Below are 23,526 nucleotides of genomic sequence, written 5' to 3' on the forward strand. Positions count from 1 at the left end.
TCTACACATGGAGAGCGGCATTAGGTTGAATTGGCTCCCAAATCAATGAGAGCCTTTCCCACAGTGACTTCACTGATTGAACAAGGAATAGTAACACTTCCAGGGTCTTTATGTTTTGGTGGAAGAATTATCTGTATTACAGCACTGCAGTTGCCTTCCACAACAATATTCTCTAGTGGATGTATATGTTTTTCCTTGTCAACATATCTTTCAGAAATTTTGAGTAGAGTGACATTTGTTGCAAAGCTTCCCCAAAAGGCATAGTTATTTCCAGTTTCCTAAAAATATCAAGGAATCTCGCTAGATGGCAGTCTTTGTCCTTCTTGGAAGGTACCACAGGATATGGTACTTCCGTAGCCTCATTTGAAGCTTTTTCTTTCTTCTTCTCTCTTGCTTTCTCACTTCTACTCTTTTCTTTCCCTTCTTTATTTTTTTCAACTTTTTCTTTTTCTTCATTTTCTTTTTCTTTTTCTACCTCTATTTCTTTTTCTTGGTCATTTATTTCTTTCTCCTCGACCATTATTGGTTTTTCACCCTCCTGACTTGTCACATTTGTTACCTCTTCTTTCTTTTTCTCAGTGCCATCCTTTACAACAATTTGTTTCTCCAAAGCCACCTTATCCTCATCCTCAACTACCAAATGCTTCTTGTTTCTTGTTATCACAACATTACATTCCTCTTTGGGATTCTTTTCTGTGTTCGCCCCAAAGCTATTGGATGACTTTTCAGCTAATCGTTTGGCTAGTTGGCCCACCTGGATCTCAAGGTTCTTCAATGCTGACTCAGTGCTTTTGTGATTTGACATGGTCACCTGCATGAATTGAGTTAGAGTCTCCTCCAGGTTGGTTGTCCTCTAAAAAATGTTAGGCCCTTGTTGAGGCGGCCTGTGGGAAGGTCCACCCTGGTCTTTGTTGAATTGATTACCAGGGTGTGATCTCCACTATCCTTGTTAGTTGTAAGGACCCTGCTGGAAACCTGAGAATCCACCTTGATTATATCCCTACCTTTGTTGATTCCCTATATAGCTAACCTCTTGCTTTTGCTCTTCAAAAGGAATGCAAAGACCGGATTCATGATTACCACCACATATGGTACAACCTGTAACCTTCTAAACAGAAGGCTATATAGGCTGACCATTAGACAAGTTAGTTGGCAACTTACTTAGGGTTTCTATCAAGATCTCAAGTTGCCTAGAGAGCAACTTATTTTGTGCCAACACAACGTCTTGTGATGATAACTCTAGTAAATTCTTCTTAGTGGGTTGATGCACTCTATCACGTAGAATGGCGTGATCACTGGCAAATATGTTTTCAATCAACTTCGTTGCTTCTTCAGGGGTTTTTAGTTTTATTTTCCCCCCTGCAGAAGCATCTAATAGCTGCTTAGATTGCAGCCTCAGACCATGTATGAATATGTTAAGCTGGGTTGGCTCAGACAGTCCATGGGTGGGGGTCTTTCTTAACAAGCCTCTAAACCTCTCCAATGCTTCACTTAGGTATTCATCAAGGAACTAATGAAATGATGAAATTGTAGCTTTCCCTTCCACAGTCTTTGACTTGGGGAAGTATTTCTTCAGAAATTTCTCAACAACTTCTTCCCAGGTCTTCAGATTGTTACCCTTAAATGAATGGAGCCACCTCTTGACTTCTCCTGCCAAGGAAAATGAAAATAGGCTAAGTCTAATGGCTTCATCTGGCACGCCTGCAATCTTTACAGTGTTACAGATTTCAATGAATGTTGCCAAATATGCATAAGGGTCCTCATTTGGTAATCCTTGGAATAAGTTGCCCTGTATTAAATGAATTAAAGAATGAGGGTAGTTTATGTTGTGAGCTTGGACTTCTGGACATGTGATGCTGGTAAAGAATTGTGGTACTTAACTGCTTGAGTAGTCCTCAAGGGTAACCCTTTACTGGTGTTCATCAGCCATGATAACGGCTTCTGGTAAATATGTCACGGATTCCCTTGATGATGGTGAGTCAGATGATGTAGAATCAGAAAAATGAGCTTCTACCTCTAGAATGGAAGCTATTGTCCTGTCTTGCAGTAATTTTCTTCTCCTCTTGGCTCCATTCCTTCTTAACGTAGCTTCAATCTCCAAGTTCAGAGGAACTCAATTGCCTGTGGGAGATCTATGCATATAAAACACTAACAGAAACAACGGTTATCCCATTCAAGAAGAAAACAAATATGAATTGAAAGCAAATATTCACAGTTAATCAAAGAATAAAGAATTGACACCTAGGACTGAACTAACTTTTCAAATAGAAAGAAGTTCCCTGACAACGGCGCCAAAAACTTGATCGAACCTGGCAAGTGCACCGGATCGCACAAGTAGTATAAAAAGGTAAGAACCGAGTATCGAACTCTCGGGGAACTTGTGTTACTTGATAAAGCTATATTCAGTAAATAGGTGTCTAGTATGAAAAGACATATGTGGACTATGAACAGGTATGTAAAATAACTATTAAAAAGGAAAATCACATGAGTAATGATGTGTAAAGACAAGTAGACAACGTGTCAGTCTTCCTATTAGGTGCCTGATGTTATAAGGATATTCTCTACTTAACAATGCTCATGTGTTCTATGGTGTCTCTTAAAATGCTAAACCCCGATCCCTTGTGATAGTCTAGCCTAATCCTAGCCAAGCATCATCCTCAGATGCCTCTTGTTGGACTAAACTCGATCAGAACCGCATTAAGATGAACATACAAACAACTAGGTTATCGTACCCCGATCCCTCGTGATAATACGATAAACTAGCCCTGTCCTATCAAATTCTAAGAATCAGACCAGTTCCCATTGTTGAATGATCCTAACAAAGCATGCATCTATGTGATCAAGGAAAAAGCACACTGATATGACATATTGATAGCACAGAGAACACATAAAACATCATTAAATAGATATAAAGGTATTTGCATCAAGTACCTACAAGGAAGAACCAACAGAGGATTTAGCTCTCCATATTTGGGAAACTTCCTTTACAACAAAGAGAAGAGAAAAATGAAGGATTGAAGAAATACAAGTAGTGGGGATGTCCCCTCTTCCTCTAGAACCTCACAATCACTCACAGACTCATCTCATGCTCTCAAGATGGCTTCCTCTTCAAGCTCAGTTCTCTGCCAGTCTTCGCACAATAAAAGCTCTCAAAACTCTCAAGATGGCTTCCTCCTCCTCCATTTCTGATTTCAGGCTTAAATAGGTGGCCTTGTTGGTGCTTGCATGCTTAGCGCAACTCTGGCTCACTTAGAGCGCATAAGTGAATTTCAGCTTAGTGCTCATTTTCTCGCTTAGCGGATGCATGCAAGCGGTGCGCTTAGTAGGATGAGTGCTAGTATAGCGCTTGTGTCCAGCTCATCCTTCTTCCAGATTCTTCCTCGCGCTCAGCCGCAAGAGTGGTGCGCTTAGCGGATGGCTCGCTAAGCCGGCAGATTGGCTTAGCGAGAAGCTAAAAATCAGCACTTCACAAACTTGCCTAATTAACCTGAAATTGAAAGGAAATGATTATTAAATACACAAAATGGGAGTACTAAGTACTTATTATCTATATTTAACAAAAAATAATTACAACACTACAAAATAACCATAAAGGGGAGGAGTTAGATACAATTTTCACATATTTCTTACACAAAAGTTAGTCGTATTCATCGACTAACAATCATCAAGTTTTAGCAGGATCAACAAACCCTTGGCATCACTCTATGACCTTAAATCAGGAAAGTTTCACTTGGTCACATACCAAAGCGTGACAATTCATTGCCATCCTTCAAGGGGGCACACAATCGATCCCAAAGCCTTATGTTTTTGTTGTTGTGCAGAATAATCGAAGTTTTTAAAAGAAAAAGGGGAAAACCCTAGGATCAATATTTCGGTTGATTGATTTAATGTCAAACGGCTCCCATGCGATTACTCCAAAATTTTCAAGTGATCAAACAAAACATACACTTTGAGGGAGTCCCCGAAAAGGTTTGCAAAAAAAAAAGAATGAGGTTGCATGAATTATCACATCTTCCTGAAAGAAATAGTCAATCTACGTTTTCCACAAAAGGAAAAAAGAAAGAAGCAAAAAAAGAAAATCAAATCCAAATCAAAATCCCAAAAAAATAGGAAAGAATGCCACGAGCATTACACGATTTTCATGATTCAAAGCCTTTTGCATTACTAGCATATAAAGATGAAGGTTACATGCATCTGCATCCCAAATCACGTTCATATTAGGCTATAAGTGCATAGATTTCTCTTTATATAACACTTTCCCAAATCTAATCTTTCAAGTTTAGGATGAGAACCCTCTCAAAGAGTCAACCTCTTGCTTTCTCATAAGGTTAAGCCCTTTGGTACTAGTTCCTATTGGCTTGTTTCATAGGACTCAAAGTCCTCGCCTTTACCTTTCATAGGACTCAATGTCCTCTGTCTTTATCTTTCATAGGACTCAAAGTCCTCCATCTTTATGCATTCAAGACTATCAAAGTCTTATTTACATTTCAAAGACTATCAAAGTATTTTGTCAAGACTATCAAAGTCTTCTTTATATTTCAAAGACTATCAGAGTCTTTTGTCAAGACTATCAACATCTTCTTTGCATTTCAAAGACTTCAATGTCTTTTGTTAAGACTTCAAATGTCTTATTTACATTTCAAAAGACTTCAATGTCTTCAGTCACTTACGCTTTTAAAAGATGACAATGTCTTCATTTACATTTCAAAAAACTTCAATGTCTTCAGTCATTTACGCTTTCAAAAGACGACAATGTCTTCATTTACATTTCAAAAGACTTCAGTGTCTTCAGTCATTTACGCTTTTAAAAGACTACAACGTCTTCATTTACATTTCAAAGACTTCAATGTCTTTTGTCTTTTATAGGACTCAATGTCCATCATAGGACTCGATGTCCTCTGTTTCTATGCTTTGAAAAAAAAAGAAAAAAAAAGAACTTCAAATGTCTTCCGCTCTACCAAACTTCAATGTCCTCATGTTTTCTCGGTTTCACTTCCTTGGTTTTTGCCAGTTGCTCGATCGAATAGCAAGATCGCTCGAACGAAATTAGTGTCCTTATATTTACTTCCCTTTTATTTCCAATAAAAGATAAGTAAAGAGGGGCAACTGTCATACCCTAATTTCATCCGGGAACTATCGTTTGTTGATCTTTTGATCCTTGTTAGTCGACTTACGGTGTTGAACACTAGTTATAGTGCAAAAAATATGAACATTCAATGTTTTGATCAAGAATGCGACAGATACCAAAAGGAAGAGGCAAAAGGGTCATTTCAGGGGGTTTTCTGAACCCTGGCTCACCCAGGCTAGCCTGGGCCCCCAAATAGCAAGGCTACTTTAGATTGAAGTAACCAGCTCCTCTGGGCGAGCTGCCATGACCCCTAATGCCATCTTTTGCTATAAATAGGCATGAGGGAGGCTGAGTAAAGGGTTCCAAGGTCTAGCATTGAGAGAAATCAGAGAGAGGAAGAAGAAAGAAGAGAAAAACAAGGCCGATGTGCTACCGAATTGCGACCGTAATTGACTTCTACATCGTTCTTGATTCATTCTTTGTTCGTCATTCGGTTAGATTTTGTTTTAAGGATTTGAATGCGATCTATGCACCCTTAGGGGTCCTCTTTCTTGTTTTGTGCATCTTCATCTCCTTCTCCTATCATCAGTAATCTCATTTTCTTCTTGTAAAGTAAGTTTTAACCGATCATTAGTGCCACAAGTTATCTTTAAAAAGGATTGAAGGTTAATAAGAAAAACCAAAATAAAACCAACTCATAAACTTCTTCATTTTATCAAATATCGCTTGAGATCATTTCAAGGTCCAATGTCTTAATGATTCTCTCTGCTATTCATCAAACATCACTTGGGATCATTTCAAGGTCCAATGCCTTAATGATTTTCTCTACTTTTCAAAGTTTAAAACATCGTTTCAAGGTCCAACGCCTTAAACGAATTTTGTTCGCAATTAAAATCAATTTTTCAAAAAACATAAAATCAATGTAACACACAAACATTCAGACTTAAAGAACTACGAAGGTCTGAATTCCTCATTGCACCTGAGGATACGTAGGAGCATGGGCAATACCCCTGTTGCGCCCAAAAAAATAAAAAAATATAAAAAAGGAAAATACACAATTTTGAAGTCATCTTTTGCACACTCGATTAAAGGTTGTTGTCCCTTGTGACGGGCGTGTGAAGTGCTAATACTTTTCCTATGCGTAAGCAACTCCCGAACCCTCATATTCCAAATACTCAGACCTTCACCTTTTTTTTTGTTTTTCTAATGTTTTCCTCAAATAAACGTTGGTGGCGACTCCTGTGCGTTTTCTTCATGAGAAGATGCACCATTTTGTTTCGCCTCGCCCTCCTGCCAAAGGGTAGGTTGCGACAGAGTCTATAAGTCAAATAATTATATCTCATTTACCAACACCCAAAATTTCTCATCAATCATTTCTAGTAAAAAAAAGTAGAATGTTGTATTTCTATAAATGAATGGAGAAATGAATTTAAAGGAAAATTGCATAAACTTTCACATACTCATAATTAGCTTTAATGAATGGATACGAGAGGTAAATATAGGACTCAATAAAACAGATGATGTAACTCACAAACAATTGGTTTCTAAATCAAAATAGACTTTAAAAATCCAGAGTAAAAAAATCTTCTTTTACATCAATATTTAGTCGATCACCCTTTACACAAAATCTTTTGTTAATTTCTTTCTTCAAAAAGATATTTTAACCTTCATTAATTTGATCAAGACAAGAATAAGATAAAGAGAAGATGCACACTAAATTTTATAGTGGTTCACCATCTCTATCTCTAGAGAAGTTAATGTAGTTATCTACTTTAACTCGAATTAGATTTTTCACTATGCATATAAATTCGTACCGCAATCATAAGCAATCTCAGTTTCTATATAAAAAATAAAAAAGAGATTAAGGTACCCAGCCCTAGCGTCCTTTGTGAATAAGAGACTAAGAGAAACCTAACCTCTATGCTAATGTGACTTGAGAAATTCATGCATGCATACATATACTAACAATGTTGTAAACCACACGAAGATTATATAGAGTCAAAGAAAGACACAACCTAATTAATCATACTCAAGAACCTTGTTTGAATGAATGAATGCCTTCTTGAACTCAAGAAATTTAAAACTCACTTTTCACTATGTGAACTTCATAATCAAATATTAGAAGTTACTTTAGCTCATACAAAACACAAGGTGACTATTTACAGAGAAAAAAACTATAACTTATTGTATTATCATTTCAATTGATTAAAGTGTCATTCCCAAAAATTGGAAAACTTTAAAGAACAATGTAATCAATTAGATTCTTGATGTAATCAATTAAAGTGTTCTTGATCACTTCTGAAACACTTTTAAGAGAAAAGAAATCGATTATATCACTCAGTAGATTAAAGCAGAGACGTAAAACCAATCATTGTCTCATCTAAAATGTGTAATCGATTAAACTGATATGAGACACTTCTATGCAAGCTACAAGCTACAACCACTTATGTGATCAATTGCGATCATGCTTGTAATCCATTAAAACAAAGAATTTTAAACACTTAAGATATTTTCTCACTTTAAAACCTTTGTTCTCACTCCTACATGATTATGCATGGTGCACATCTGAAATGATAGAGACTAAGATGCAACACACAATACAACAATCAATAAAATGTCACTCAAGAGAGTTGTGCTGGTAGACTTATTCAAGTTTCTTCAAGTTTCAAGGCTAAGTCTTGATGTACGCTCCATTGGAGCTTATAGGCCTAGGATCTTCTTCATCAATGGATTCCTTTGCATCTTGGAAGATGAATGGCAGCGGAATGGAGAAGGAAGAGAGAGAGGAGATGCCACTTCAAGGAGAAGATGAGCCTAGAAGAAGCTCACCACCATAGGAAGAAATGGATAAGAGCTTCGAGGAAGAAAGAGATGAATGAAGGGAGAGAAAGAGAAGAGCAAGAAATTTTGTGCTCCAAAATTTCACTAATTATGATTAGTGAATTTTAGCTATGGTTCAGCCCACTAATCCAAGATCAAGTCCAAGATTCTCCACTAAGTGTGCTTAGGTGTCATGAGGCAAGTAAAGCATGAAGAACATGCACAAAGTGTGACTATATGATGTGGCAATGGGGTGTAGCAAGCAAATGCTCACCTCCCCCCTCTAAAATTTAATTGGATTGGGCTTCTCCCAATTCAATTACATTTATTTCTCAACACACACATCAAATATTTACTTATGCATGTGAAATTACAAAACTACCCCTAATACAAAAACTAGTCTAGGTGCCCTAAAATACAAGGGATGGAAAATCCTTCATTTCTAGGGTACCCTACCTACATTATGGAGCCCTAAATACAAGGCCCAAAATTAAAGAAACCTTAATCTAATATGTACAAATATAAGTGGGCTCATACTTAGCCCATTGGCCCAAAATCTACCCTAAGGCTCATGAGAACCCTAGGGCCTTCTCTTGCATCTTTGGCCCAATCTTCTTGGAGTCTTCTATCCAATGCCCTTGGGGGTAGGATTGTATCATTCCCTTCCCCTTGAAAAGGATTTGACCTCTAATCCAGAGGTTCTTGGAACTCATGGATTCTTTCCTCAACACCTGTAAAAAGAATAAAAACATATGTATTAGTGATGTTGGGTATGTTAGAGTACGGTAAGGACGAAAAACCCCTTTCCTGGCCATCTTCCCATGAGAGAATATAGTTCCTCACCAACTCAATGAGTGGTGCTACAAGTATAGAAAAATATGGGATAAATCTTTTGTAAAAGTTTGTTAAGATATTGAAGCCCTAAATTTCCCTTATACTTGGTGGAGTAGGCCACTCAGGAATGATCTTTATTCTCTTAGGGTCCATGGGAAGCCCTTGATCACTATTTAAAAAGTTAGGAAAAGTAATGGAATAAAACATACCTTTTTCTTTATTTTCATGTTGGTTATTCCTACAAAAAATTATGACAAACCTAAGGTGTCCCACATGAGCACCTAGGTTTGCATTGAAACAAAAATAAGAACAAACCTACCTAATGAGTCCCTATGTACACAAATCATGAAGGTGGTTGGTGCATGAGTGATTTTACAAAAGAGTGTTGCACCACACGACACATTCATCATACCACCTATCATAGGGATTTGGTGCCTAATAATACCTATTTTAGGCACTAACAAAGTACAAGGATTTAAGCTCTTGGGAACCAAACCCTCATCCAACAACTCCTTTACTTGAGGAATAACCTCAAGCTCAAGAGGTATGGCGGTGCTAAGGGATGTTTCCCGTGATAGGAGAAGGTAGAAAGATTGTTTAAGAAAGAGTGCTATTTTAATATCACATTTTGTTACAAAATGATTTTCCTTGTTAACAATCTTCTTGGAGGAATCCTTTTCCTTCCCCTTGGACTTTGAAGACAAGGCCTTACTATCCTTCTTTTTCTTTTGTTTTTCTAGTTTTTCTTCCCCATCCCTCTTATCTTTAATAGTTAGTTGATCTTTGGCCACCTGTGAAGGTGTTTAAGGATGCAACACAAATTTAGTGCCAAGATGGGTGAGGGTAATTTCATTAGTTAGGCCATTCTAAAAGATCTTCCTATCAAATTGCCATGGCCTTCCTAAAAGAATATGTCCTGCCTCCATGGGAACTATATCACAATTAACTTCATCCTTATATGTCCCAATGGAGAAAGGTACCTTCACTAGTTGGTTAACTATCATTTCCCCTTGTTCATTGAGCCATTGAAGTTTATAAGGTTTCGGGTGGGGAATGATAGTGAGGTTCAACTTGGAAACTAATCTTGTGCTACAACAACTGCAACAAGATCCACTATCCATAATGAGAGAACAAGTTTTATCTAAAATTTTGCATCTTGTATGAAAGATGTTCTCTCTTTGGGATTGAGATAGATCACAAGATTGACCTCCAAGGAGCCTTCTAACCATTAAGAGGTCACCTTCTTCATGGGGGTAGACTTCCTCACTAGACTCTTCACCCCTTACTTCATCTTCACTTCCACTAGAGGAAGGGCAAGAAGTAGTCTCCTCTTGACTACTATAAATGTCTTGACCCCTTATGATCATGGTTTTCTTTGTGGGGCATTGAGAGGAAACGTGACCTCTCCCAAGACATTTGAAGCATTTAATGTTGCTAGTCCTTTCTTGGGAACTAGTCTTAGGGGTGTATTTCTCTATGGTCTTACCCTTATCTTCCTTGGGTTTTGAAGGTGCAGCCCCTAAAATTCCATGGGCTTGGTCCTTCCTTGGATAAGAGTGAGAGCCATAAGATTTTGAAGAAGGCTTTCTTTTAAGTTGTTGTTCCACTCCTATACAAAGTTGGACTAGCTCATCTAGGTCCCTATATGGCAGGAGTTCAACCTTATCCCTCACTTCCATATTAAGCCCACTAAGGAACCTAGCTATGCTTGTTCTTTCCTCCTCCCTAAGTCCAGCTCTTAAAAAGAGTAGTTCCATTTGTTGTCTATATTCTTCAACACTCATACTCCCTTGTCTAAGCCTTTGGAGCTTGTCCATAAGCTCCCTTTCATAGTAGGAGGTAATGTTCCTCTTTCTAAGGGCACTCTTAAGATCATTCCAATACTCTACTGGAGGATTCCCATGAATCCTTCGTTCCCTAAGAAGGGAAGTCCACCAATAGAGGGCATACCCTTGAAAGCTAAGGGTAGCCAATGGAACTTTTCTCTCTTCGCTAATATGATGGCAAGCAAAGAGTTGTTCAACCTTCATTTCCCAATCTAAGTAGGCCTCAACATTATCTTTTCCATGGAAATATGGGAGGCTAATGTTAACCTCTTGAGGCCTTCTATCCTTTTCTCTTCTTTGGGAGTGATGTTTAGTATGTGAACTATGACACCCTCTATAATAGTCGCTAAGTTCTTCACTTAAACTTTTGCAAGAGTCATGACTACTATAGGAGACATGTTTTTCTCTTTTCATTTCTTTCATTATTTTTCTTCTTTATTCCTCTCTTATTTTCTCTCTTTCATCTTGACTTATTTCTTCCACTCTTTTTTTACCTTTTTCTTTTCTCTCTTGTTTTTCTTTCCACAACTTAAGGGATCTCAACTCATCTAATATCTTATACAAGGGGTCCTTAGGAGTAGAACCCTCACTAGTAATACTAGATGAAGAATGAAGACTCATGTTGGTTCCTAAGTTATGGCTCTTTCTTGTCGGGGGTTTGAAAACAAAAGGTAAAATAAAATATGGTCGAAACTAGCCAAAATAAACACTAAAAGAGGTGTGAAAGATAAGGTAAAAACTAATTGGTAAAAGGCAAGCTACCTAGGCGGTTTGACAATGGAGAGTAAAGGAAATAAGCTATGAAAGTAAGCAAGAAATCAAAGTGCAAGTAATGCAAACTAGGCGGATCCTAAGAGTGTTTGGATGACCTCATTTAAGGTTCCCAACAAAACACTCACTATCCTAAGGGAAAATAGCCTAAAATTATTACACACAAATGGAAGTAGGGTGACCAATTGGAGGCTCCCAACTTACTTCCAATGAAAGGCCATTTTGTTACAAAATTTGAAAGCAAAGCAAATTGCCAATTACAAAATTACAAAAAAAAAAGTCCTTAATTGTGGTGGCTATTATCTCTTTAGTGTTTCACTCAATTTGGACTGCTTCTTAGTCCAATAGCTCTTAAGGTGGTTTGCCCCTTGCTTCTTGACTCAAATTCTTCAAGGTATGGCACCAATCCTCCTTTCCAATTCTATATATGGCAACTCACAAGCAAGGAAACAAAGAGACAAGCAATAACCAAAGACAAAAAAAATGAAATGAAAGCTAAACCAATAGAGTTTTAACAAGACAAATTTTCAAGGATTATTCAACAATTAAAGCAATGAAAAGCACACAAAAGCAAGCTAGGACTCAAAGAGAAACCTAAAATGGCTCTAGAGTAGAGTAGAAAAACTAAAAGAAAAAAAGACTCAAGAAACCTCTAGTTTTGGCACTTGCTTTCACAAAAATTTTCAATTGAAGTTTCAGAACTAGGATTGGTATAAAATAGGCACCAATTATAGAACAAATTTTGAGCCAAAACAACAAGTACACTTCCCTTTCACTTTTTTTTTCCTGGACACTGATTTTTCTGCCAACTTGTGAGATTTTTCTTATTTTTTAATTTAATTCAAATTGCTTGGTTCTTTTTTTATAATTTGTTTCCGGATGTCTAGAAAATTCAGTAAAAATTTCAGCTCAAAAAATGTAGTGACCAATTCCCAGTAATTTATACAAGTTCATATGTTCAAGCTGCCAGCACCAGTGATTTCAACCTAGAAATCAAGAGTAGTGTTTATGTTGCTTAAGGCTTGGATAGTTACAATTTGTGTTTGCTTATGCTCAATTATCTTGAATAACACAATTCAAGAGAGCTTAAGACTTATTTGATTCACAAATCCAGCCACAACTCAGCACCACAACTCAACTTCATCATAGGCATCATGTAGGAAACTTAGAAAAAAAAAAAAGAGTTCAACAACAAGACTACTTCTAGGAATTGATTTAGAACATGTTATGAACTAAATAACATGCATGAATTAGACTCAAAATTCAAAAGATAGGCTAAGAATGACAAGAATACATGAACAAATGTATCTAGAATTCAATCAACAAAATAAAAATTCAACACAAACTTAGAACATAATGTGACAATTACTATGACTAAACATGACTCTAAGACAACATGGATTAAGGGATTTACACTTAGATTTTTGTGTTTTTTTTTCTAATCAATATTTTGGAAGAAAATTTAGATCTAAGGTTCAGCACAAGAATATTATGAATGAAAAATGATAGAACCTAAAATCAACACAAAAACATGATTCAAGAGTAGATCTACAAAATTTGAACCATAGAAATGCAAGAACAAGTGTAGTTCTAAGATTTAATCGGTTTATTTTTTTTTGAATCTACTCTAAACAGCACCAAACCACAAGACAATGGGGGATATACATGGAGAATAGGATGAAGAACATGAATTAAAGATAATTCACCGAACAAAAAGATAGAGGAAGCAAAAGAACATCACCTAGATGAAGATGCTCTTGATACCACATGATGTAATCTCCATTGGAGCTTGTAGGCCTAGGATCTTCTTCATCAATGGATTCCTTTGCTTCATGAAAGATGAATGGCAGCAGAATGGAAAAGGAAGAGAGGAGATGCCACTTCAAGGAGAAGATGAGTCTAGAAGAAGCTCACCACCATAGGAAGCCATGGATAAGAGCTTCGAGGAAGAAGGAGATGAATGAAGGGAGAGAAAGAGAAGAGCACGAAGTTTTGTGCTCTAAAAGAGCTTTGAAATCTGAAGTTTAATTTTCAAATGATCAAAGTTGAAAAAATGCACACACATGACCTCTATTTATAGCCTAAGTGTCACACAAAATTGGAGGGAAATTTTAATTTCTATTCAAATTTCACTTGAATTTAAAATTGAATTTGTGGAGCCAAAATTTCACTAATTATGAATAGTGAATTTTAGCTATGGTTCAGCCCACTAATCCAAGATCAAGTCCAAGATTCTCCACTAAGTGTGCTTAGGTGTCATGAGGCAAGTAAAGCATGAAGAACATGCACAAAGTGTGACTATATGATGTGGTAATGGGGTGTAGCAAGCAAATGCTCACCTCCCCCTTCTAAAATTTAATTGGATTAGGCTTCTCCAAATTCAATTAAATTTATTTCTCAACACACACATTAAATATTCACTTAATGCATGTGAAATTACAAAACTACCCCTAATACAAAAACTAGTCTAGGTGCCCTAAAATACAAGGGCTGGAAAATCCTACATTTCTAGGGTACCCTACCTACATTATGGAGCCATAAATACAAGACCCAAAATTAAATAAACCTTAATCTAATATGTACAAAGATAAGTGGGCTCATACTTAGCCCATGGGCCCAAAATCTACCCTAAGGTTCATGAGAACCCTAGGGCCTTCTCTTGCATCTTTGGCTCAATCTTCTTAGAGTCTTCTATCGAATGCCCTTGGGGGGTAGGATTACATCAAGTCTTCATGTTGCTTCTCTGTCTCTAACACTTAGTTTCTATGTTATAACTTATAAGTGCTCTAATGAGACAATGATTAAATATGTTTTAGGTCCATGATAAATTAGAGAATTTTCATTTGAATCCTTAATATTTTTTTCTTTGCATTAAGTCCTTAATAAAATTAAAATTTTGTTTTTGGATCTGGTTATTTTGTTTTAGTCCTTCAAATATATCTATTTTTGTTTTGGTCCCTCATAAATTAGCAAATTTTGTTTTTAACCCCTGCCAAATATTTTTCAAATAGGTTAATACAAAATGAATAGAATTTTATAAGGACCAAAATGAATATATATATATATATATATATATATATATATATATATTGGAAGGACTATACAAAATAATAATGATAAAAAAATAATTTTATATTATTAAGGACTCAACGCAAAGAACAAAATTATTATGTATCCAAAACAAAATTTGTTAATTTATCATAGACCAAAAATATATCTAAGCCATAAAATAAACAACCCGAATTCCAACAATGCAACCAACCATGAGTCAACTTGAAATATAAGCTTCAACATAACTAGAAACATATGATATCATAACTCAAACACAATACTAACCATACTTGAAAGTATAAATTAAGAAGTAGAAAGGAAAGAACAAAGAAGAAGATAGTCATATTAAGTGCTTGAAAAGGTTTAACATGGAATGAAGAAAGTGAGCCCTCCAAATCCTAAAGATTGTTGAATCCATCTTGCAAAAAGGATGCGATGTAAATCACGTCCAATATGTATACAATGTGTGCGTCATCTACATGATTAGTTGCTTCAACATATAGTCCTTTGGCAAAAACTTTGAAGTAATCAAATATGTCTTCTTATCCCTTGGTGGCTCTTCTACATTAATTAATAATGCCTAACTTTTTGACCTAATGAAAATAATTAAATAAATAAACAACTATGACAAAGTAGGAAGGTAAAAATACCTTTTTCAAACGACTAATCAAATTTATTAAAAATAGGCTTAAATATCTTTTGATCCCTAATATATATGCGACTTTTGTGTTTGGTCCCTGATAAATTTTTCCTTCGCATTTGCTCCCTGATATTTGAAAATTTTTGTTTTAGATCCCTGCTATCAGTTAAGTGATGACATGTCCGTTAAATATTTGACAGCATGATCTGTGACGGCTTAAAAACCGCCAACATTTAATGTTTGATTTAAAAAATATATTAAAAACATCCAGAATTAAAAAAAAATGACCATATTAAACAAAAGATGTCGACTTCCTCTTTGTCCCCATGTGCGTGACCTCCAATCAAGACCCACCGTGCGTCGGCCCTCCACCACCCCAAGCCACCATAAGCGACTAGATCTAGTCCGCAACACCTCTGACCGCCATAATTGCAAGCGCCAACACCACTGTTTACTAGATCTGGCCACACGAACCATCGCGCCTCTGCAACCCCACCCTTCACCTACCATGCTAACTTTATCACCACCACCTTAACCCACCCAAATAGCACCCACAAGTCCAGATCTAAACCAGACACCAACACCAACATCCCACCCAACCCCACCCACCAATCATAGTTGTTCAGAATCACAACATAGGAATTAGAATCAGAATTAGAATTACTATCAATCAAGTTTGAATTTTGAGCATGACCCAGAATTGATTCCTCTCCAAGGTTTTGACATCAAGTTTGGGTCTTTCGAGGGATTTCCCAAAGGGGTCGCCAACACATACGGTGGCACCACGGATGAGTGCAATAGCACGGTGGAACCAAGAAAGGATGATGAGGCCAAGGAGGTTTCTGAGGTGGAGGGACTCCACAGTGGGGTTGAAGCTGTAGTAGACTATAAGGGGTGGCAGTGTCAAGCACACGTTGTGGAGTCGTTCGTTGTTGTGACAAAGGCAAAGGCAAACTGTCCCTCTTTTGAGACAATGAACATGCCATCTCTGTCAATCCAATTCATTTTAGAACCATTTATTACTCCTGGTGAGACACTTCCAAAATATTCCCAATTAAACAAACTTTGCACAAGAGAAAAAAGGTACCCGTGTAAAAGCAAAGACTTTGCCTTTGATGTTTTGATGATGCCATATGATCGTGATGTTTTGATGCCTTATGAAAATGCACTTCTCAAGTTTAATTCAAGACAAAAATTCAAGAATACAAGATACAACATCAAGAAGATCTCTAGTGTTTTTAGGAAGGGAATTCCAAATTGAAACTACAAAAGGTTTGGCCAAGAAATTTAAGCAAAACTGTCTTTTTCAAGAGATTTACTCTTTGGTAATCGATTACCAGTGGCCAAAATGAATTATAATAGCTATTAGAAATTTGAATTCAAATTTTACATTGTGTAATCGATTACACATTGATGGTAATCGATTACCAGCAGTTACTGAACGTTTTGATTCAAATTTTAAAGCATGTAATCGATTACACAATGTTGGATCAAGTGGCCTCAGAATAATTAAGAAGGGGGGGTTGAATTAATTATTCCTAAACCTTTACTAATTAAAAATTTACTCTTCTAAGGCTTTTACTATGTTGTTAAGTAAATGACGAGTAGAAAAGAAACTTAACCAAAAGTAAAAGCAGGAATTAAATTGCACAGCGGAAATTAAAAGAGTAGGGAAGAAGGAGACAAATACACAAGAGTTTTTATAATGGTTCGACAACAACCCGTGCCTACATCCAGTCCCCAAGCGACCTGCGGTCCTTGAGATTTCTTTTCCAACCTTGTAAAAATCCTTTTACAAGCAAAGATCCACAAGGGATGTACCCTCCCTTGTTCTCTTTGAACAACCTAATGGATGTACCCTCCACTAGAAATGATCCACAAGAGAAGTACCCTCTCTTGTTCTCAGTCAAACCCAAGTAGATGTACCCTCTACTTGTACCACAAAGGATGCACCCTTCAAATGTTTCATGCCAAGGTCACATATTTTTAGTTTCTTGATGACTCAAGTCAAAACTTGTAACTCTTGGCAATTCCTTTAAAAACTAATCACTTAAAAAGATATGACTTTTGAAGAAATCTTCATAAACAAGTCACTTGAAGAAATTTGACTTTTGGAAATGAATTTTTCGAAAACAGTCACTGGTAATCAATTACCATAAAGGTGTAATCGATTACACATCAACATATGTGACTCTTCATTTTGAATTTTGAAAATCTTAATGTTTTAAAACCACTGGTAATCGATTACTATAATCTGGTAATCGATTACCAGAGAGTAAAACTCTTTGGTAATGATTTTGTGAAAACTTTTTGTGTTACTCAATGTTTTGAAAAACTTTTTAATACTTATCTTGATTAAGTCTTCTCTTGATTCTTGAATCTTTGAGTCTTGAATCTTGAATCGTGATTCTTGATTCTTGAAATCAAATTTCCTCTTGATCCTTGAAGTGTTCTTGACTCAATCTGGAACTCATTCTTGAATGTCATCATCTTTGTTATCATGAAGTAATCTTGACTTTTGAGCTTTTTGTCATCATCTTTGTTATCATCAAAACTCCTTGAATCAATCTTGAATCATCATGAAGCTTGCTTCTACAATCTCCCCCTTTTTGATGATGACAACTCTGAAATCAAGAAACACACACACACAGTTTTTCCAAGTCGATCACTCACATAAATTTCCATTCTCCCCATTTGTTTTTGAGTTTATGCTTCATTTGAAATTAAGTTAATTACTTGTGTGAGTTCTTGATTTATTCCCTATTTCTTAATGAGTTTTTTGCAATATTTTGCTTGGTTGACAAAGATCCCATCATTTGTTTGTTTGATTTGTAGTCCAAGAAAGTAATTTAACTCACCCATCATGGACATCGCAAACTCACTTTGCATATCAATAGAAAACTCCTTGCACAAAGATTCATTAGTAGATCCAAAAATTATATCATCAACATAAATTTGTATCAACAAGATATCATTATCCTTCTTTTTTATGAATAAGGTGGTATCTACTTTCCCTCTAGTGAAATTCTTTTCTAATAGGAATTTACTTTATCTTTCATACCAAGCCATAGGTGCTTGCTTTAAGCCATAAAGTGCCTTCTTTAATCTATACACATGGTCTAATTTTTGTGAATCTTCAAACCCAGGAGGTTGTTCCACATAAACCTCCTCTTGAATTAGACCATTTAAGAAAGCACTCTTGACATCCATTTGATATAGTTTAAAATTCATAATAGATGCATATGCTAATAGCATCCCAATGGCTTCTAATCTAGCTACAGGTGCAAAAGTTTCTTCATAGTCTATACCTTCTTCTTGGTTATATCCTTTTGCTACAAGTCTAGCTTTATTCCTAATTACTATACCATTTTCATCCAATTTATTTCTAAATACCCACTTAGTTCCTATGATTTGATAATTTGAAGGTTTCTCTACTAATTCCCATACATCATTTCTTTCAAATTGATTTAATTCTTATTGCATAGCTACTATCCAATGGTCATCTATAATAGCTTCCTTAAAGTTTTTAGGTTCTATTAATGAAACAAATGCCATATTATTGCATAAATCTTTAAGAGAGTGTCTAGTTGTTACCCCTTTTGAGATATCACCGATGATGTTGTCAAGAGGATGATTTCTTGAAGTTTTCCATTCTTTGGGAAGATCATCATTTTCTTGGACTATATCATCTTGAACATCCTCATTTTCTTCATCTATCTTCCTTTTTAGATTTCTTTCTTCATTTTGCGTATCTTCCAAAGAATCTGCAATATCATCAAGAAACTCCTTTCTCGGGGAGGTAATATTAGTTTCATCAAAAGTGACATGTATTGATTCCTCAATTGTCATGGTTCTTTTGTTGTATATTCTAAATGCTTTGCTATGTAAGGAATACCCAAGGAAGATACCCTCATCTGCCTTAGCATCAAACTTTCCTAGGCTTTCTTTACCATTGTTTAGGACAAAACATTTACATCCAAAAACATGTAAATGAGCAATGTTTGGTTTTCTATTATTAAAAAGTTCATATGGGGTTTTCTTAAGAATGGGTCTGATTAAGGCTTTGTTCATAATATAACATGCGGTGTTAACCGCTTCTGTCCAAAAGTATTTTGGAAGTGGTGTGTCATTTAAAAGAGTTCTAGCAATTTCTTCTAGGGCTCTATTTTTCCTTTCTACTACTCCATTTTGTTGGGGTGTCCTAGGTGTAGAAAAGTTGTGTTCTATGCCATATTCATCACAAAACATTTCAAAATCATTGTTTTCAAATTCACCTCCATGATCACTTCTGATGGAGATAATTTTGAGATTCTTTTTGTTTTGAATGACTTTGGCAAGTCTTCTAAATGCATGAAATGCATCATTTTTATGAGTAAGAAATAAAGTCCAAGTATACCTAGAATAGTCATCAACAATTACTAATGCATAGTAACTTCCACCAAAACTCATGACCCTAGATGGTCCAAACAAATCCATGTGTAATAACTGCAATGGTTGAGTGGTGGAAACAACATTTTTAGATTTAAAAGATACTTTTGTTTGTTTACCTTTTTGGCATGCATCACATAACTTATCTTTTTCAAATTTTAATTTAGGTAAACCAATAACTAGATCTTTTGAAATTAATCTATTTAGATGATCCATGTTAATATGAGCAATTCTCTTATGCCATAACCATGGATCACAATCTTTACTTAGAAAGCATCTATCATTTTCAGATTTTTGTTTTAAATCAATCATGTAGACATTATTTTCTCTAAAACCTATATGTTCAATATCTTTATCATGCTCATGCTTAATAACACATTTTTCAGAATCAAAAGATACTTTATATCCTCTATCACATAATTGACTAACACTTAATAGGCTATGCTTCAAACCTTCTACAAGTAAAACATTTTCAATAGGAGTAGAAGAACTCGTACCTATTTTACCGACTCCAATAATTTTGCCTTTGTTGTTGTCGCCATATGTAACGTGTCCACTTTTCTAAGGAGAAATGGTTGTAAATTTGGATACATCTCCTGTCATATTCTTGGAACATCCACTGTCGATGTACCACTTCTTCCTTACAGATTCTTCTTTGTTGTTCTCATGAGATTTTGTCATGAGACACAAGTTGACTTGGTCTTCATCATGATCTTGGAATAACCTATTCCTGAAAATACTTTTGAAAAACAAAGAATCTAAAGAGGCCATAAATCTTGAAGTGGTTAAACTTTCTACAAGATACCTGCTCTGATACCACTTGTTGGATCAAGTGGCCTCAGAATAATTAAGAAGGGGGGGAGGGGGTTGAATTAATTATTCCTAAACCTTTACTAATTAAAAATTTACTCTTCTAAGGCTTTTACTATGTTTTTAAGTAAATGAGGAGTAGAAAAGAAACTTAACCAAAAGTAAAAGCAGGAATTAAATTGCACAGCGGAAATTAAAAGAGTAGGGAAGAAGGAGACAAACACACAAGAGTTTTTATACTGGTTCGACAACAACCCGTGCCTACGATAATCTGGTAATCGATTACCAGAGAGTAAAACTCTTTGGTAATGATTTTGTGAAAACTTCTTGTGCTACTCAATGTTTTGAAAAACTTTTTAATACTTATATTGATTAAGTCTTCTCTTGATTCTTGAATCTTTGAGTCTTGAATCTTGATTCCTGATTCTTGAAATCAAATTTCCTCTTGATCCTTGAAGTGTTCTTGACTCAATCTTGAACTCATTCTTGAATGTCATCATCTTTGTTATCATAAAGTGATCTTGACTTTTGAGCTTTTTGTCATCATCTTTGTTATCATCAAAACTCCTTGAATCAATCTTGATTCATCATGAAGCTTGCTTCTACACACAAGTCTTGTAATCGATTACCAGAGGAGATTTTCAGAAAATTATTTCCAAGGGTCACATCTTTTCAAATGGTTTTTACATCGCCATCAAAGGTCTATTTATATGTGACTTGGAACACGAATTTTGCTTAGAGTTTTTCAAAACAAAAAAGTCTTATCCTCTCAAAAAGCAAAATCATTTTATCCTCTTAAGAATTCCTTGGCCAATACACTTGCAATTCAATAAGGAATTAATTGAGTGCTCAATTGTACAATCTATCTCTTTCAAGAGAGATTTCTTCTTCTCTTCTTTCTATTTCTCTAAAGGGATTAAGAGATCGAGGGTCTCTTGTTGTAAAGAAATCTGAACACAAAGGAAGGGTTGTCCTTGTGTGGTTCAGAACTTGTAAAGGAATTTTACAAGATAGTGGAACTCTCAAGTGGGTTGCTTGGGGACTGGACGTAGGCACAAGGGTGTGGCCGAACCAATATAAATTTTAGTTTGCATTTTCTCTTCCCTTAAACTCCTTTATTGCTTATTGCTTATTATTTCTATTTAGTAAGATTAATTTGCATTATTATCTAGGAGTTTTTGTTTAAAAAATATCTTGGGTTATGGGGTTATATTAAAAAGTAGAATTTTTAATTGGGGAATAGTCTATGATATCTTAATTCAACCCCCCTTCTTAAGATATCTGAGGCCACTTGTCTAACAACCCGTAATATGGAAGAAAGACCAATGTTTTCCCATATTCACAAATGTAAATCAAATGCAGATGGAAGAAACAAAATTCATCTGAAGAAAAAAAAGGCAAAAAAAAAACAACTCATAAATCTAACTGCTACACACTATGAGACCATTACCAATAATAAGAACCATCCTAGAAATATTACAAAGTAAAGAGACGAACTTGGTTACTATTTTTTTTTTTTTTTATTAATGTTTTATTAAGGGTGTGTAATGTTAGGAGAAAGAAGAAATGAGAGAATATGAACAAACCTGAATATAGGATTTGACCATTCAAGAAGTCTAATAGTAGATGATATGGAATATGAAGAATCCTGAAATCACACGTAAGAAAATGGATAGGGGCATGAGCAGATTGAAAATGGAGTTTATTAATTGTGAAACAGAAGGGTTGATATGGTTAGTTTGTGGTAGTGGAAGAGAAAGGAAGAGAGAAGTAGTTGTGGAGAAAGCAAAGAATTTGCGTTTGTATAATGTTCCATTTTTACATAAAGTAAAATGCAATGTTTTACTTATATATATTTAAAAAAAATCATAAGTGAAATGCATGTTTCGCCCTTTTTTAAGAAAACAAAAAAAATCAAATTTAATGTTTTTCCTTTAATTGATTATGGCGGTTTTTAATCGCTAGAAAATTTACATTTGATTTTGAAACAAATGTTGATGGTTCTTGAGTTGCCACAAATTGCGTTATTAAATATTCAATGGACTTGTCATCACTTAACTAATGACAGTTATCTAAAAAAAATTCAAATATGAAGTAGATGGGAAGGAAAATTTTATCAGGGATCAAACGCAAAAGTCGAGTATATGTCAGGTAATAAAAACATATTAACCCTACAAATAAATCCTCAAAGAAGCACAAGGTGTACTTTTATATGATCCAAAAGTAAGTACATAATACAATCAAAATGGTAAAACAAAATATAAAGCGCATGAGATGGTCATACACCTTGCTACCTAACACTTCATGCACACACAAAGAAGCAACAACACCCCACCAATCTACTGGTCCAAAACACATGAAGGAAAGATATAAAACACATTCCCATAGTAAGCACACACCCCATCAATCCTTGCACTTCAACACCTAGCAATCTGATCCCAAAAAAGCTACAATGTCACACCACCCACTCCTCCCCATCAACACCAACTCACTCCACTCATCCAACACCTCCAAGACAAGAAAGGGATTAAATAACCATGAAGAAAGAGATAAACAAATCCATTTCTTCTCCCTTTGAGTCATTATTTCTCTATAAATATTAGTTTGCATCATGTAATAAAGGTCGAAACTTGCAAGCACTCACACATCCTCTTGTCCATGCTAGTGGCATTCACGGATCGGCGAGTCTCTACAATGAACCATTTCAATAAGAGTATTCTACCAATTCATATAGTACCTTTATTGCTTTCTTTTACATTTGTTTCACTTTTCTTTATAACTTCATCTTCTTCCAATTTTAGTTTCTTCTTGAAACTCATTACTCTCTTTTAATTTTTTTGCATCTTTTTATTCACATACTTTATTTTCTTTGCACTCTATCTTTTTAACTTGTTCTCATGATCAATGCACGTTACTTTCTACTACATTCTTTTAATTTGTTCTCATGATAAAAATTTAACTCATTTGGTCAATGGTAAAAGACCTATTGACGAGGATAAAAGGCTTCCAAAGGAAGTACTTGTCCTCTTAATTACCTATGGGTTTATGTTTGTTGATAAAAACAAAAACAAAATTTCACCACCAACGCACACACGTGCACACACATATCATATAAAAGTAAATTTAACATTTTATTCAAGTTTTGTAATATGAGTAACACTTAGTTTGATCACCAAGACTAAATTCATTTTCTTAATTTTAATTGTAAATCTTGGACTGAAAGAATGAACTAATGACAATAAAACCGAGGTTTTGATTGTTATGTGTGTAACACCCCA

Source organism: Glycine max, chromosome 20 (genome assembly GCF_000004515.6).
Source record: "Glycine max cultivar Williams 82 chromosome 20, Glycine_max_v4.0, whole genome shotgun sequence".
NCBI classification, from domain to species: Eukaryota; Viridiplantae; Streptophyta; class Magnoliopsida; order Fabales; family Fabaceae; genus Glycine; species Glycine max.